This window comes from Pan paniscus, chromosome 1 (genome assembly GCF_029289425.2).
Source record: "Pan paniscus chromosome 1, NHGRI_mPanPan1-v2.0_pri, whole genome shotgun sequence".
NCBI lineage: Eukaryota > Metazoa > Chordata > Mammalia > Primates > Hominidae > Pan > Pan paniscus.
In genome coordinates, this window is record NC_073249.2 from 69312770 (window position 1) to 69331922 (window position 19153).

At 37.3% G+C, this 19153-nt stretch overlaps 1 protein-coding gene and 1 pseudogene across 1 annotated transcript in view; one reads left to right on the top strand and one right to left on the bottom strand.

The window, feature by feature from the left end:
- ACBD6 (acyl-CoA binding domain containing 6) overlaps positions 1 to 19153 on the top strand; it is a 216953-nt gene that overhangs the window by 55986 nt on the left and 141814 nt on the right. The window lies entirely within an intron of this gene.
- LOC130540892 (voltage-dependent anion-selective channel protein 1-like) lies at positions 11148 to 15695 on the bottom strand (annotated as a pseudogene).

Below are 19153 nucleotides of genomic sequence, written 5' to 3' on the forward strand. Positions count from 1 at the left end.
CTTGAACCTGTGGTGGAGGTTACAGTGAGCTGAGATCACACCACTGAACTCCAGCCTGGGTGACAGAGTGAGACTCTGTCTCAAAAAAAAAAAAAAAAAGTGCGAGTTGTAGGTCAGTGATATGTTGCTCCATTTTGTATCCATATGGGTTGCTTGCACATTTAGTTTATGGAATGTAGATAATGGGCCTGCACATCATAGCTTCAAGAAAGTCTAAGAAATAAGATTTTGAGAATTCTGCTTTAGAAGTTGGGATTCACAATTTCGGAAACTATTAAAATGTTGAGATAGTATTCATACTTTGGTAAGCTACAAATAACTGATGTTCACTGAACTTGTGTTGTCGGTCTCTAAATCTCTCTTTCATGAAATCATGCAACTAAGATAGTTGCATGGAGACAAAAATAATGGAAAAGAGAATGGAATGGAAACATACCAACTTTAGCAATACTAATCTATTTATTTGTGTATTCTTATTCATGTGTTACATTAAAAATTATTTATGGTATTTTAATTCTGGGAAGATGGTAGTGGCTGTAGCATAGTTTTTGAATAGTCCTGCTTCCTTAACAGAATAACTAGGATAGCATAATCAAAAGCTCTTGAGCAATATCTGTAACAAAATTAGTTGATTAGAGAAAATAGGGACAAACCACCAACAGCTACCAGATTTATATTTTTAAAAAAATGAAAGAAAAAAGATTTGTGTGGCATTGGCATCTCTTTAGAAGGAAGCAGAAGGAAGCAGTAGAGTACCTATGAGTACCTTACTGTCTTGAGAATGGCAGATTTCTAAAATAACCAACAGGTAAAGCTAAAAGGGGTTTTTATGCACTTCAATTCGTGGCTGAGTACAAGAGGTTCATGGTAAGGTTCTCTAGAGCTGCCTGGGCTCTAAGCTTCTAAAATTAACTAGCCAAAACTTTCTTCCAGTATAAAGCTTCATACTAAGAGCAATCTACTGGGAATTTAATCAAAATCAAGTAGGACAACAAGGACAATAAAACAAGGACAACAAGGACAATAAAGACAAAAGGAAAAAGAAGAACCAGAGGGGGCAAGAGCTAAGTATCCTAGGGGCCAAAATTTTTACCACTTCATGAAAACAATAGAAAAGGGAGATAGAGATCTAAAAATCTATCCTGACCTATGTTTCTGTCTTAAAAATTTAAGAACATTAAATTTAGGTAAAGATGACCAACAAAAAAGATTGTTGTTGAATCTCATACCAAGTTGCAATAGTTAAGGATTGTATGTTTTTCTTAGAATATCCAGAAGTTATATTATTGGTGAAAATAATTAATATGTGCTTAATATTTTTATGGGTCTTGGTAGGATTGCCATATACTTTCCAAAAGACTAATACCATTTTACAAGGCCATTAGGGCCATTAGCTTATTAGTACCTGTTTCACTGTAATTTTACTACCTTATTTATTCTAATGTAGCTAGTTAAAAATTCATTGTTCATTGTTGCTTTAATTTGCATTTTGCAAATTATTAAGGGATGTTAAGCATTTTCCCAAGTATTGGTGTATGTGAGTAGAACCCTAAACCCGTGGGTAACTTCAAGTATCTAACTGTTGCCTACTTATAATCATGGTCTGTTTATCCATTGGGTCTTAATGATTTTTTTTTTTGTACACATGAGATCATTTGGATACATTATAAAAATATTAACCATTTGTTTTGCTTGCTTAAAATACAGTTTCTTCTTTTCCTGTTTATTTTTGAGACGTTATTACAGAAATGCTGGTTTAAATATTTGAATCTTTTGATGTTTTATGATTTCCTTTGGTGTTTAAAATCCAAAAAAAGTTATAATTTCTGAACAGCTATGATAAATACTATATTCAAGATAATTTTCTAAAGAAAATCTAAATTTTGATCAGTGTTATATTTCTAGAAAATTAGTCATGATAACCTGAAGGTAGTTTTCCATGATAGCCATTTTAAAACAGTGTTAAATTGAGTAAAAATACTAACAAATACAAATGACTTACATATTGCGCCTTAGTTTTAAAGTGTGCTGGAACCAAGACAATTGACAAAAGCCAAGAAATCGACAAGAGTAATATAATATTTATTCTTAAATTCTATTGTGGGGTGGTAGAAAGCAATTTACCATTTTTGGTTTGTTGTTACAAAGTGATGACATTTGCTTGGTGGACTATAAGAGAATCTTCGGAGTTCTGTTGACCATATTAATTATATGTAAAAATTATCTCATATTTTTGTGGTGTAAAGTGTTTGGTTAAAAAAAAAGTGTTCTTCAGTCTTTTAATCTTTAAAAAATGTGTTAGCTAGTGTATGTAGTATATATACAAAAAATATTAGGAAAGGCTGAAATTTGGAGGATTGGATAAAATACTTGTTCATATCATTTCTGTTCTCATTGCTTTTATTTAAAATTATTTTCCAATGCTAATTTAAGCATTTATGCAACATTTCTAGAGAACTGACATTTTTATAAATGTCTGGGTTTTTTTGTTTGTTTGTTTTGGGATGGAGTCTCACTCTATCACCCAGGCTGGACTGTCGGGGGTTATCTCAGCTCACTACAACCTCTCCCTCCTGGGTTCAAGCAATTCTCCTGCTTCAGCCTCCCAAGTAGCTGGGATTACAGATGTGCACCACCACGCCCAGCTAATTTTTGTATTTTTAGTAGAGATGGGGTTTTACCATGTTGGCCAGGCTGGTCTCAAACTCCTAACCTCAGGTAATCCGCCTGCCTCTGCCTCCCAAAGTGCTAGGATTACAGGCATGAGACTGCACCTGGCTAAATGTCTGTTTTTTAAAGGTTGTAGGAGATGATTTTTAAAAATATTGCTGTGTGTTTGTAATTTTAAGAGAAACAGGTTAAAAACATACATTTATGGAGTTCCCCTTTCTTGAAAAATTTTATAAATTGAAAAATTTTATAAATATTACTGTTATAAGTAGCAATCAACAATATTTTCATGGTAAAGTTTTCTTTTTAATGCTGTGACAAATGGTAGATGAGATGAAACCAATATTCTTACTTTTCTACTTGAAATGAATAGCTATTCATGTTTCAGGAAAAAAAATTTAGTATTTCAAAAGGATTATCAGAAAAGTGTTCCTCTTTTAAGGGTTTAGAATGATAGTATTAATCTATCAACCAAATTATGCATAATTTATCAGAATAATTTTGCTTCAAAAATGTTTAAAGTTTTCTCTTTGAACTAATGGAGTACTTTATGTAAACATTTTAAAAGTACACTTAAGGCTGGGTGTGGTGGCTCACACCTGTAATCTCAGCACTTAGGGAGGCTGAGGTGGTTAGATCGCTTGAGCCCAGGAGTTAAAGACCAGCATGGGTGACATGGTAAAACCCCATCTCTACCAAAAATACAAAAAAAAAAAAAAAAATTATCCCGGCGTGATGGTGCTTGCTTGTGGTCCCAGCTACTTGGGAGGCTGAGGTGGGAGGGGATCCCTTGAGCCTGGGAAGCAGAAGTTGAATGAGCCAAGATCACCCACGGTACTCCAGCCTGGGTGACAGAATGAGACCCCATCCCCCCCCAAAAAAAGTACACTTAAGAAACAGACAAAATTTTAATTTAGAATATTGTCAGTATGTAATAATGGTTTCCAAAATAGCTTGGAGAAGTAATATAATTTAATTTAATAGAACACAGGCTTTGGAATATCAAAGGATCTTTGTGTGAATCCCAATTCTGCCACTTATGTGGCATTGGATACTTCACCTCTTTTCAGTTTTTGAATCTGTAAAATAAATATTTACTTATATTTCATCAAATCTTTTTTTTTTCTTTTGTAGAGACAGGGTCTCACCATGTTGTCTAGGCTGGTTTTGAACTCCTGAGCTCAAGTGATCCTCCTTCCTCAGCCTTTCAAAGTGCTGGAATTAAAGGCATGAGCCACTGCACCTGGCCAAATCTAAGGCAGATATTTATTCAGTTTTTAATATTTTTGAAATCTGTATGAGTCTTAGATAGTGTATTATATTTAGTTGGCTAGTTTTTCTTTCTGAACATTACAGAAAATAATGGTGCTTCTTATAATTGAGGATATCTTAGATTAAATAAAATACAGTGATAATGCCAGCTTTATAGACTCGTTTTGAAGTGGAAATTGGATAGTATAAGCACATAGAAAATATTCCTTAAGTATTAGTTTTCTTTCTCTTTTTCTTATAACGAAGTATGTTAGAGTTTTTATGATTGGTTTGTTTGGGGAATTTGTTGTTGTTTTATCAAGAGAATCAGAAGTTTAGAGCTATTAGGTAAAGACCGTAGGTCAATATTTTAGGTCCCCACATCACAACATCTTGTATCTATATTGCTGAAACACTTTTGCGTTGGAGAAATGGCCATGTTTTGGGCAATAATAATTATTGTATTAGCTAACACTTACAAAATGGCCACTTTGCACTGGATACTGTTTTATTTATGTATAAATATAAATAGGTATGAAATAGGTACTATTATTCCCATTTTTACAAATGAGGAAACTGAGGCAAAGAAGTAGATTAATTTTCCCAGCATTCTACAGTTAGACTATAAATGAATTAAACAAAACAGTAAAACAAATCCAAAAAAGGTAGCACACAGAAGCAAGAAAACTCTTTGCATAGATTAGCTTGATAATCTTAGGAATAGAAGAAAAAGTTTCACAAGGCTTTAAATCTTGACTCTAAAACTAAGGTGGAGTCTGAATCAAGTGATAAAGATTTAGCCAACAACTTATCCTTTCCCTTTTGAGTGAAGGAGCATTTTAGTTTTTCAACTAATAGAGTCTCAGGCAATATAAGAACTGGCAAATTTTATCCTGTTCGCTGCCAAATTGGATTCCATTTAATTGCTGATGCAACATAAAAGTGACTTAATGGATTTTGAGTAGAGAGAAATGGAATAAACTTCTAAGACTCTATGAAAGAAATTTCACTGGAGTGGATATCAAGAGGGTAAAGTAGCCAAAGTTTATCCACTCTGGTAGATGAAGTGTATAGAAAGGAAAACTAACGCATCTTTGGCATCTTTATTCTGGATTCAATCTGATAATGGCAGGTTATTTTTAAAATATTATTTCTGCCTAAGATATAATCTTTTTATTTCCCCACAAAACATTGTGACCATGTGTATTCTAACATGTGTATTTGTGCAGTTGCATTAGAAAGAGGAACTAATCCCAGGAAAGGGGAATGTATTTAGAATATACCATAATCAAATTATGGGGTCAGTTTTTTTTCTAAAGATTTTAATTAAAAGTACTTTCTTTTTTTTTTTTTTTTTTTTTTTTTTGGAGAGATGGAATCTCACTCTGTCGCCCAGACTGGAGTGCAGTGGCCTAAAAGTACTTTATTTCTTATTTTTAAAAATATTCATTATGTCTGTTTATGAGTGAAAAAATGAAAATAACCTAATATACAACTGTTAGATAATGGTTAAGTAAATTATATTACATTACTGCATGGAATATTATGCTGAGTTTAAAATTAATGTTTGTAGGACTTATGTTCCTGGGAATGGTGGAGTAACAGGGACGAGATTTACCCTTTTGCCAAAAACAAGAAGAAAACCAGATGCATGGCTAAAATTACTGGATGAAACAGTAATTTTCAGACATTGTATTATAAGTAGTGTAAAGTTACAAAAGAAGGGAAATGGCCAGGCACGATGGCTCACACCTATAATCCCAGCACTTTGGGAGGCCGAGGCAGGCAGATCACGAGGTCAGGAGATCGAGACCATCCTGACTAACACAGTGAAACCCTGTCTCTACTAAAAATACAAAAAAAAAAAAAAAAATTAGCTGGGCGTGGTGGCGGGTGTCTGTAGTCCCAGCTACTCGGGAGGCTGAGGCGGGAGAATGGTGTCAACCCAGGAGGCGGAGCTTGCAGGGAGCCAAGATTGCACCACTGCACTCCAGCGTGGGCGACAGAGTGAGACTTCATCTAAAAACAAAACAAAACAAAAAAAACAAGCTGTGCCTTGCAGGTGCGTCCATTTATTACCTGGCAGCATTTTCCAGGCTGCAAGGAGGGGGATCCCAAAATGGCCTGGCAGTCTCACCATTTTGAACTAGAATTTGCTGGGCTGAATACCAGAGAGGATGATCCTATATTGACAGTTCCAGAGGTCTGCAGAGGGGTCCCTTTGGCTGAATACTGATCTATGCATGTATAAGAGGAAACTATTAATAACAGGCCGGGGAAAGAAACATAAGAAAGCAGTAGGCCAATTTCTGGAGCTGACATAGGACTGAGAATATTTTGTTTCCTACCAGTCAGGAGTAGAATGAAAATGTAATATGTAGGGCATATGGTAGAGGCTTCAGAAGGGTTTCACTTCAGTAGCTGTGCTAAATTAAATGCTATATCAAAGGCTGCTTTGCCCTTGCCTTAACACTGCTTAAAATTGAGCCTTAAAAGGATCAGACTAATTCCAAGTAACTTAATGCATGCCAAAACAAAGTCCAACATAATTTAAAGGAACACAACAAAATCCAGCAAGCAAGAATGTAAAATTTATTACAATGCCTTGCTTACAATAGAGGTCTTTAAAGCTTGCCAAAAAGGAAAAACAAAAAGTGGGGGCAGGAAAATATGACCCAGGAGAAAAACCTGTCAATAAAAGTAGATGGTGGAAATGATAAAGATGATAAAATAACAGACAAGGACATGAAAACACTTACTTTACAAATATATACTATATATTCAAGAAAGTAGAGGAAAAAGTGAACATATGTAGAGAGAAATGGAAGATACAAAAGTATCAAAATGGAACTTTTAGGGAAAAATATATCTGAAGTAAAAAATATACTGGATATGATTAACAGCAGATTAGACATTGCATAAGATCAGTGAACTTGAAGCTCGAAGATGGAGCAAGTGAAACTAATCAAAATGAAGCACAGAGCATAAAAAGACTGAACAAAAAAAGAACAGAACTTCAATGAGCTGTGGGAAAATACAAAGCAATGTAGCATTCATATAATTGGAGACCCAGAAAGGAGAAAAACAGTGAGAGAAGACAGAAACAAAATTTAGTTAATAATGGCTGAAATTTCAAACAGTTCATAAACTATAAACCAGAGTTTTTCAATCTTTGCTCCATTGATATTCTGGGCCAGAAAATTCTTCTTTATGGAGGATATCCTGTACATTGTAGGACATTTAGCAGTGACTGTGTTCTCTATTCACTAGATGTCAATAGCACTGCATAGTGTGACAGCTAAAAAATTGCCCCAGACATGCCAAATATCTGTGGATGGAGATGGCAAAAAAAAAAAGTGCCCCTAGTTGAGAGTCACTGCCATAAACCCATAGATCCAAGAAGCTCAATGAACCCCATGCAGAAGAAATGTAATGAAACCATACAATACATAACAAATTGTTGAAAGCCAGTGAAAAAGAGAAAAAAGCAGACAGAAAACATGATGAAGATAAACAAGGTAGAACTACAGCAGACTTCTTTTCAGAAATCTGAAGTCAATAGGTTGACAACAAAAGGAAAAGACGATCAACCTGTAATTCTATACTCAGTTATAATAGCTTTCAAAAATGAAGGTAAACTTTACTTAACATAATGGGTATTTATGAAAAACCCAGAGGTAGATCAGGAATAAGACAAGGATGCTTGCTTTCACCACTCCTGTTCAACACTGTATACATAAATTCTAACCAGAGCAATTAGACAAGAAAAGTAAAGAAACAGCATCCAAATTGGAAAGGAGGAAATAAAAATGTTAATCGGTGACATGATCCTACACAGTATATAGAAAATCCAGAGAATCCACAAAGACACGGCTAGAGTTAATATGTTAATTCAGCAAAGTTGCAAGATATAAGATCATAAGATCAGCATGCAGAAATCATTGTGTTCTTTAGACCATCAGCGGATACTCTGAAATGGAAACAAACAAAAAAATTCCATTTACAATAGCCTTCAAAAGAATTAAAAACAAAAACCTGGGAATTTTAACCAAGGATGTGAAAGATTTTAGACTGAAAACTATATTGCCAAAAGAAATTAAAGAAAACCTAAGTTAATGGAAATTCATCTTGTGTTCATGGATTGGAAGATTTAATTTTATTTAGATGGCAGCACTGTCCAAGTCAATCTGATTTATATGGAATTGCAAAGGGCCCCAAATAGTCAAAGTATTGAAAAAGAGCAAAACTTGTGGATTAAAACTTTGCTATTTCAAAATTTACTATAAAGCTACAGTAATTAAAACAGTATGGTACTGGTATAAGGATAGACATATGGAAAAGAATTGAGAGTGCAGAAATGAACTCTCAAGTTTATGGTCAGTTGATTTTCAACAGGGCCACTTCATACCCAGTAGGGTGTCTGCAGTAAAAAAGATAATAAGTTTTGGCAGGGATGTAGAGACATTGAAACTGTCTTAGATTGCTGCTAGGACTGTACAATGGTGCAGCTGCCATAAAAGACAGTTTGGTGGTTCCTCAAAAAGTTAAAAATAGAATTACCAATTCTTTTGGGTATATACAGGAGTGGAATTGCTGGGTAATTTGGTACTCAAATACCTGTATACAAATGATCATAGCAGCAGTATTCACAATAGCCAAAAGTGCAAACAACCCAAATGTCCATTAACTGATGAGTGGATAAGCAAAATTTGGCATTTTGCTTATATACATATAATAGACTATTAATCATAAAAAGGAATGAAGAACCAATACATGCTATAATATAGATGAGCCTTGAAAACATTAAACCAAGTGAGAGGCCAGACATGAAAGATTACATAGTGTATGATTCAATTTATATGAAATATCCAGAATGGTTAAATCCATAGAGACAGAAAGCAGATTGGTGTTGCCAAGGTTTTGGGGGAGAGGGGAATGGGGAGTGACTGCTTGGTGGGTTCAAGGCTAAAGGTTTGGGGGAGAGGGGAATGGGGAGTGACTGCTTGGTGGGTTCAAGGCTAAAGGTTTGGGGGAGAGGGGAATGGGGAGTGACTGCTTAGTGGGTTCAAGGCTTTTTGGGGAGAATAACAAATATGTTGTGGAACTAGATGCAGTTGGTTGCACAATATTGTGAATGTATTAAATGTCATTCAATTGTACATGTTAAACTGGTTAATTTTATGTGAATCTCATGTCAATACAAAAAGAAGTAAACGTGAAATAAAGACTTTTCAAGGCTGGATCTGGTGGCTCATGCCTGTAATCCCAATACTTTGGGAGGCTGAGATGGGCAGATCACTTGAGGTCAGGAGTTCAAGACCAGGCTGAACAACACATTGCAACCCCATCTCTACTAAAAATGCAAAAAGTAGCCGGGTGTCATGGTGGGCATCTGTAATCCCAGCTACTCTGGAGACTGAAGCAGGAGAATCGCTTGAACCCAGGAGGCAGAGGTTGTAGTGAGCTGAGATTGCACCACTGCCCTCCAGCCTGGGCCACAGAGTGAGACTTCATCTAAAAAATAAAAATAAATAAATAAAAACTTTTTCCAAATAAACAAAAGCAGGTAATTCATTGCCAACTGAGCTGAACTATAGTAAATTTTAGAGGAACTTCACATGAAAGGAAAATTATATAAGATGGAAATTTGGACCCCCATAAAGGAATGACGAGTCCTGGAAGTGCTAAATATATGGGTAAATTTAAAGACTTTTTTTTAATTTTAAAATATCTTTAAAAGATCACTGAACTTCCAGTTTCAGCCTCAACATGTGAAGAACCTGCAAGTTATCAGTCCTCTCCTTAACAATAACAGTAATCTGACCAAACTGAAAATCAAAGACTGTTCTAGATCCATCAGAGATTGAGGTACCAGTTCAAACTGCCATCCCCAAAACTGGAGAGACAGGTGAATACAGAGAATCATAACCAAGATAACAGAAGATGCTTGGGCCATAAACTGGTAGAAACACTTCAATGGTAATGGATGAATTGCTTGAGGCTGAGTGTGGACTAGGGAGTCAAAAACTCCTCCCCAGTATTTTTTTTTTTTTTTTTGAGACAGAGTCTTGCTGTGTCACCCAGGCTGGAGTGCAGTGGCGCAATCTTGGCTCACTGCAAGTTCTGCCTCCTGGGTTCCACCATTCTCCTGCCTCAACCTCCTGAGTAACTGGGACTTCAGGCGCCCACCACCATGCCCAGCTAATTTTGTTGTTGTTTTATTTTTAGTAGAGACGGGGTTTCACCATGTTAGCCAGGATGGTCTCGATCTTCTGACCTTGTGATCCACCCGCCTCGGCCTCCCCCAGTGCTGGGATTACAGGCGTGAGCCCCCACACCCGGCCCCTCCCCAGTCTTAGTAGGGCCTTCCACTTTGGTAGGTTTTATCTCCCAGAATCCCATTTACGGTAAAGATTCAAGAAAAATCTTGTGTTTTGGGCCAGGGGAAGGAGCATATAGTTAACACTACTGAGTTAAATACCAAAAATGGTTAAAATGGTAAATTTTATGTTTACAACAATTTAAAATTTTTAAAAAGAAATGAGCTATTAGACCATGAAAAGACATGGAGGAACCTTAAATGCATAATGCTAAGTGAAAGAAGCCAATCTGAAAAGGCTGCATACTGTATGAGTCTAATCATTTGACATTCTGGAAAGAGTAAAACAAGGCAGTGAAAAGATCACTAGTTGCCGTGGGTTCAGAGTATGGAGGAGAGTGGGGAGGGAGGGAAGGGTGAATAGGTAGAGTACGGGATTTTTAGGGCAGTGAAACTATTCTGAATGGTACCGCAGTGGTGGGTACATGTCATTATATGTTTGTCAAACCCATAGAATGTTCAATACAAGAGTGAACCCTAATGTAAACTATGGACTTTCATTAATAATAGTGTATTAATATAGGCTCATCAGCTGTAACAAATGTGCCACTCAATGCAAGATGTTAGTAATGGGGGCAGTGGGTGGGAGAGTTGTATACATGTGAGAGGTATGAGATAACCCTATTTTTTGTTCATTTTTCTGTAAACCTAAACTTGCTTTAAAAAGAAGGCTAAATAAAAAAGAAAAAAGAACTATACTTATTTTTTTTGAACTACCACATAACTCTTAATTAGTAGTCTTTATTTCTTTATTTCTTTATTTCACAGCAAATAATTACCAAGTGGACCATAGCTATCTCTTCCCAATTGTCTATTTCACTTTAAGAGAGTCAATGAATGGCGCCAATAGAAGCTATGATTGTCTCATGAACAACCTTGTCTTCTTGCTTCTTAAATGGTTATGTCCTTTGCCTATTCTATTTAAGACACCCTGTACCTTAAATAGAGTAGGCAAAGGACAGAAACATTTTAAGTTCTCTAACACAGCAGTCCCCACCCTTTTTGGCACCAGGGACTGGTTTAGTGGAAGACCATTTTTCTGCAGCAGAGATTAGGGGGCCGGTGTTGGAGGGGGATGGTTTCAGGATTAAACCATTTGACTTCAGATCATCAGGCATTAGATTCTCATAAGGAGTGTGTAACCTAGACCCCTCACATGTGCAGTTCACAATAGTCTTCACAGTCCTGTGAGACTCTAATGCTATTGCTGATCTCACAGGAGGTGGAGCTCAGGTGGTAATGCTTGCTCAACCGCCGCTCATCTCCTGCTGTGCGGCCAGATTCCTGACAGGCCATGTATTGCTACTGGCCTGCGGCCCAGGGGTTGGGGACCCCTACTCTAACATTCTGTGCATACCCTCATCATAGGGCCTTTGCACTGGCTTTTTCCTATGGCTGGAACAATCTACTCCAGATAGCTGCAAGACTCACTTCTTCACTTCCTTTGTCTTTATTCAAAGGGCCTTCTCTAGAAGGCTTTCCCCAACCATCTTATTCCAAATTATAACCTTGTTCCTGGACCTGTTTTTTTTTTTTCATAATACTCTTTAGGTTTTAATATTGGAAAACTTATTCATTTACTGTCTGTCTCTGTCAGACCTAACCTGATTTTTGTGTGACGATTTTGTATCCTGCAACTTTGCTGAATAACAGATTGGGTGGGATCTTTAGGATTTTTTTACATATAAAATCCTGTTGTCTGTGAACAGATAACTTTACCTCTTCGTTTCCAATTTGGATGCCATTTTAGGAAAAACTTTCAAACCGTGTTTTTCCTCTGCTCTCATACCACTACAACAACAGAAGACTTCTGTGACCAAATACATGGGGATTTCTCCCCAACATTATGTGAGCAGTTCTGCAGCAGACACCAACTGGGTATCCTCCTAATCAGTTCTGACACTAGGTGCCTAGAGATAGTGTCAGATTCCACAGGTTGAGGACTCAGTCCCCAGGACTGCCTCCCACCCCTTGACCAGTCACAAGCCCCGGTCTCCAGAATTTCTTACCAACTGGCTTCAAGTTGTGGTTCCCATGACCCCCTCTTTGGGTTCAACCAATTTTCTGGAGTGGCTTACAGAACTCAGGGAAACACATTTGCCAGTTTATTATAAAGGATGTTACAAAGGATACAGATGAAGATGTCGAGGAAAAAAAGCCAAACTGCAAAGTATTTGAAGAGATTTATTCTGCACCAAATGTGAAGACCATGACCCATGACACAGCCTCAGAAGGTCTTGAGAACATGTACCCAAGCTGATGGGGTTACAGCTTGATTTTATATCCTTTAGGGAGATATGATAGCATTAACATTGGCCTGGATACCATCTTGAATAGAAGTGATGAGAATAGATATCCTTGCCTTGTTCCTGATCTTAGAAGGAAAGCTTTCAGTTTTTCACCGCTGAGTATGTTGTTAACTGTGGCCTTTTCATAGATGGCCTTTATTATTTTGAGGTAGTTTTGTTTTTGTTTTTGTTTTTTGAGGTTTCAATATTTTATTCAGGTTTTTTTTAAAGTGATGTTAATTACAGCATTTGAAGGGGAGGATCTAATTCCACACAAAATGGAAGACTCTAAAATGTACCCATTAAACTGCTAAAAAACAAATTGAGTGGTGAGAATACAACAGAAGTCCAATTTAGATTCTGAGTGTTGTCACCGTGTGATTACAATCACACAGACACTTCTAAGCTTATAGCTGGAGCTCCTGGAAGCTATTTCATACTCTGGTGCAAGGGCAAAAAAACACAACGCAAGAAGGAATAAGTCCTGAATTATTGGCTTTATCACGTCCACCCTCTCCACCCCAAAATGGCACAAAAGAATCGTGACCACACCACTCTGCAGACGTTTTGGTATAAAAGAGGTGACGATGAACTGGGGTGGGAACAGGTCATGAAGATATGTCTAAAAAAAATCCCATTCAGGTGAGTTTGTACACACCATCAAGTAGTGAGCTTCTCATCAATTAGGGTTAGATAAACAAGGTTCGATTCTCAGGAAATCACAATTTCTTTCATTTACTCAATGTGAATTTACAAAGTGCCTGCATATTATCAGCTTCCACTTGCAGCCATTTCTAGATAAAAAAGAAACCTGATATCTCAGAGGGGCCACCAAGTTACCCCCAAGTCTACCACTGAAAGGACCTTTTTTGGAAATGGTTTTCTTCTGTACCTCTGAAAGGGTAACATCTTAAAGCTGAATCATCTTTAACCTGGAGGTCTAACATATTTAGCAATACTTGCATTCCAGACATACAACATTAAACGATACAGTAAATTCTGAAGGTAGCTATGCTGCAAAATAGTTTAAAATTAAACAATTGTACAGTATTCATTTATGCTTGAAATTCCAGGCCTAAACCAAGCTTGTGGCCACCACCATTGACGTTCTTGCCATCCAGAAGAGCTGACAGTGTCAATTTGATACCTGGTTTTAGGGTCTGAGTGTATCCTAAACCATCAGGCTGGAGTTATTCACTTTAGCCGAGAAGCAGCTGTCAGAGTCAGTCTGATACTTGGCTGCTATTCTGAAATGCGTGTTACTGTTTCCTGCTGTCCAGGCGAGATTGACAGCAGTCTCTAACTTCTTGTTCACCTTCTAGTAAATGGAGCTGCCAAACTCTGTCCCGTCATTCATATTAGTGTGAAGCTGGAATTCATAAGTCTTGTAGCCAACTGCAAAGTTGCTCTGGGTTACTCGGGACTTTGCAGTCTCAAAATGCATCCAGGCTGGGCATGGTGGCTCATGCCTGTAATCCCAGCACTTTGGGAGGCCAAGGCGGGCGGATCACGAGGTCAGGAGATCGAGACCATCCTGGCTAACGGTGAAACCCCGTCTCTACTAAAAAAAAAAAAAAAAAAAAAATTAGCCGGGCGTGGTGGCGGGCGCCTGTAGTCCCAGTTACTTGGGAGGCTGAGGCAGGAGAATGGCGTGAACCCAGGAGGCGGAGCTTGCAGTGAGCCGAGATCCTGCCACTGCACACCAACCTGGGCGACAGAGCAAGACTCTGTCTCAAAAAAAAAAAAAAAAAAATGCATCTGGTAGCCGGCCAGCCAGCCCTCGTAACCCAGCACCACAGTACCCCAGATGGAAAGGCCAGCAATGTTGAAATCCGTGTCGCAGCCCAGGTTAATGTGCTTCCGCTTGTACCCTGTCTTGATTTTAGCTTTTTTTCCCCCAGTGTTAGGTGAGAAGGATGAATCGAAGGTAAGCTTCGGACCGTGTGCAAGCTGACCTTCCACGGTAATCTCGGTGCCTAGTGTATTGTCGGTGTTCCATTTCTCTGTAAACGTCAGGCCGTACTCAGTCCATCTGTACTTGGTTTACAGACTGCCCGTGACTTTGGTGGTCTCAGTGTTGGCTGAGCCTGAGCTTGTAAATTCCAATTCATTCTCAGATTTTGTTTTCAAATCAAGCCAAATCCATAACCCTTGGTGAAGACATCCCTGGCAGATTTGCCAAGATTGGCATTCGTGGGTGGCACAACCACCTTCTGCTTAGAGGCATTGGCGGCAGGCTCGGTTGCGGCTATGGCCTGTTGAGGTAGTTTTACTCTCTTCCTAGTTTATTAATACATTGGTTTGGTTTGGAAAGACAGGACAACTCGAAGCAGCGACTTATCATAGGTAGATTCAAAGATTTTCTGATTGGCAGTTGGTTGAGAGTTAAGTTATTATTTAAAAGCTTGGAATTAATAGAAAGGAATATCTGAGTTAAGGATTTGTGGAGACCAAGGTTCTTACTATATAGATGAAGTCTCATAGGTGGCCACTGTTAGATGCAATAGATGACAATTGTTTCCTATTCAGATCTTTAAAAGATTCTTCATATCTCTCAGCTAATCTCTTTAGGATCAGAAAAAGACCTGGAAAGGGAACAGGATTCTTTACATAATGTAAAATTTCCCCATTAAGAGATGGCTTTGCAGGGCCGTTTCAAAATATGTCAAATATATTTTGGGATAAGATATTTTGATTTCTTCCAGGGTCTGCTCTCTGTCATGTGATGCTATACTAGAGTCAGGTTGGAATTTGATATCTTATTGATACAAAGAGTCTTTTTTGTCAGTTGTGAGATCTCTGTTTTAATGTTAATGCTGGTCAGTTGTTCCTGAATGCTAAAGGGAGGAAAGTATAATGAGGCATGTCCAGACCCCGACTTCCCATCATGGCCTGGACTAGTTTTTCAGGTTTCTTTGGAGAAACCTTAGCTGAGAGGAGGGGTTCATCCAGATGGTTGTAGGGCTTAGAACTTTATTTTTGGTTTACAAGGAGATGTGTAGGGTGAGGCATGGAGGAAGGGACATGGCGCTTTCATGATCTCTCTGGGCATGCCACCCTCCAGGAACCTCCATGTGTTCCACTATCCCCAAGCTCCCAGCACCCATTCCTCTTGGGTTTCATGATGTCAGTATTCCTTCCCCTAGGGTATAGGGCAGGACTCTCTCTCGGGATTGTGACCCACAATCAGAAAGGGTAACTTGGGGCAGGTAAAAGGAGGGCAGGAGAAAGTCCCATAGATTCTCTTTCCTGAGGCTTGCTCCTGAGGCCTGACACACCTAATTATGTAACGAAAGACTGTAACAAGGGCAATAGGAGTTAGAAACCAGGAACCACGGACAAAAACAAATCTCTTTTGTGCGCACTCTCTCACTCTCGCTCTCTCTCTGTACACACACACACATAGCATAACACCACAAATGCCTTTTATTTCTTGTCTGATCGCTCTGGCTTGGATACCATCTTGAAAAGAAGTGATGAGAATTGATATCCTTGCCTTGTTCCTGATCTTAGAAAGAAAGCTTTCAGTTTTCCACCACTGAGTATGTTGTTAGCTGTGGCCTTTTCATATATAGCCTTTATTGTGTTGAGGTAGTTTTATTCTATTCCTAGTTTATTTAGTGTTTTTATCATGAACACATGTTGAATTTTGTCAGATGCTTTTTCTGTATCAATTGAGATGATCATGTGGGTTTTGTCCTTCATTGTATTAATATGCTGTGTTATATGATTGATTTTTGTATGTTGAACCATCTTTGCATTCCAGGAATAAATCCCAGTTGATCATGATGTATAAACCTTTTAATGTAATGTTAAATTCAGTTTATTAATATTTAGTTGATTTTTTGGATTAATATTCATCAGGGATATTGGTTTTAGTTTTCTTGCAGTAGTTTTGGCTTTGATATGAGGATAAGACCTCATAAAATGAGTTAGAAGTGTTCCCTTTTCTTTAATTATTTTGATGTTTGAAGAGGATTGGTGTTAATTCTTCTTTAAATATTTGATAGAATTCTCCAGTGAAGTGATCTGGTTCTGGGCTTTTCTTTGTAGGGAAGTTTTTTTTTTTTTTATTACTGATTCACTCTCTTTCTTGGTGATAGGTCTGTCAGATTTTTAATTTCTTCATGATTCAGTCATGGTAGATTGTATGTTTCCAGGAATTTATTCATTTCTTCTAGGTTATCCAGTTTTTTGGTATGTAATTGTTCATAGTTATCTCTTATGATTCTTTGTATTTCTGTGGCATTAATTGTAACATCTCCACTTTCATTTCTGAGTTATTTGACTCTTCTTTTTTCTTAGTTAACCTAGAATAGCTCATTTCTTTGTGTTGCTGAATAATATCCTATTTTATGGGTGTATCATTTGCTTATTAATCTATTTAAGGACATACTGGATTTTAGCCATTCCAATAGGTGTGTAGTGGTTTCTCATTTTTGTTTTCATTTGCATTTCTTTAATGACATGTTTAAACATCTTGTCACTCGCTTATTTGCTATCTCTGTATCTTCTTTGGTAAGTTGTCTATTTAGATCTTTTACTCGTTTTTCATTGGGTAACTTATTTTCTTAGTGTTGAGTTTTAAGAATTCTTTGAATATTTTGGATACCAGTCTTTTATTAGATATGTGTTTTGCAAATTTTCTTTCAGTTTATGGCTGGTCATTGCATTGTCTGAACAATATCTTTCACAGAGCAGAAATTTTCAATTTTAATAAAGACCTACTAATCAATTTTTTTCTCTCATGGATTATAATTTTTTTTTTTTTTTGAGACAGAATCTTGCTCTATTGCCAGGCTGGAGTGCAGTGGCGTGATCTTGGCTCACTGCAGCTTCTGCATCCCAGGCTGAAGCAATTCTTGTGCTTCAGCCTCCTAGGTAGCTGGTACTACAGTCACGCACCACCATGCCTGGCTAGTTTTTTGCATTTTTAGTAGAGGTGGTATTTTGCCATGTTGGCCAGGCTGGTCTCAAACTCCTGGCTTCAAGAGATCCACCTGCCTCAGCCTCCCAAAGTGCAGGGATTATAGGTGTGAGCCATTGCACCTGGCCTGTCATGGATTATACTTTTGATATTGCATGTAAAAAGTCATTGCGAAACCCAGTATCACCTAGATTTTCCACCGTGTTACCTTCTAGGAGTCATTCTTTTTTAAGAAGCTATGCTTGCCACTTCACATTTGGTTCTATCTCTATTTTTTTTCCTTTAGTATCCAGTTTTCTCATTTTTAGTTTTATTTATTTAGTTATCATCTCGAGCGCCAAGTATGTTTTAGTTTTATCCTATCAATGGAACATGTATTTGGAATATAATTGGATTAAGTAAAATAAGTTCTCCCTTTGTACACGTTCCTCAACTTATAATGAGGATACATACTGGTAAATCTATTAGAAGTCAAAAATATCATAAATCGAACCATTGTAAGTTGGGGATCATCTCTACTTTTTTTTTGGTATAAAGAAATACATTATCTGTTCCAGAAATTCTTCATAGCATTTATTCTCTAAAAATGGCCCTCAGAGCACAGAGAAATCTGTCATTTACCTAGTGCTTCTTGTTTGCTAGCATCATACTAATACACTTTATATACTTTGTCATTTAATCATGTTAATAGTTGTTGTCTATGATTTTATAACTTTGTTTCTATTACAAGTTGATAACTGACTTGATTCATCTCCTCAAAAATTTACAACATTTTTTGAAACCTTAGTTCCCCCAGTAGTGTTAGGAACAGATAGAATATGCTATCTCCGGGGAAGGGGGTCTTTTTCCTCAGCCCAGTGATCCACAGACTGAAACAAAGAATTAAAAAAAAAACAAAACTCGTACTTCTCTTAAGTACTGAAAAAATGTGTGTGGGGATTGACTGTATTTTATTTGAAGTAAAACTAGTCTTTTTGCAGTCAAATTAAATAATAATGTAATTTTGATTCTAAAGGAATATTTATGTCCGGAATCAGAGTTTTGATTTTTGCAGGGTGTCCTGTGCTAAACGCTGTCAATACATGGGGTTTTGCAGAGGTTGCACTTTGCTCCTTGCAGACAGTATTATCCAGGTTCATTGCTTCCACATTACATGTTTTAGAAGAATCTTATTACTAAATTAATTTTACTCTTGTGTGTTTTGAGAACATAGAGGGGCAAGACGTGTTGAATCCTTGAGTTTGGAAAGTATTTCTGTGCAGTTTACTTCTTTTTTCTTTTATTTGAGATATAAACCTCCTTTCCTATCCCTCTTCTACCTTTTCTCCTTCCTTTTTTTTTTTTAACCCAAAAACATTTTCTTTATAATTAAATTTGAACTTTTACTGTAATGTAGCTTCTTATTTGGGAACTTTTATTTTATAAATCTAGATACGATTTTGCTGATCACATTCATGTCTGGGATTTATTTTTCTTTTTCTCACCTGAACATCCATATTTACCACATTGAACATCATCTCACAGTCAGCTAGGAGAATTGTTTTTTGGTGGCTCCAGAAGGCTGTACTGGAATACCTTAGATTGCCAGCCAGGTACCCATTCCACTCCTGTGATGACCTGAGAATCCTATTGCCTTTC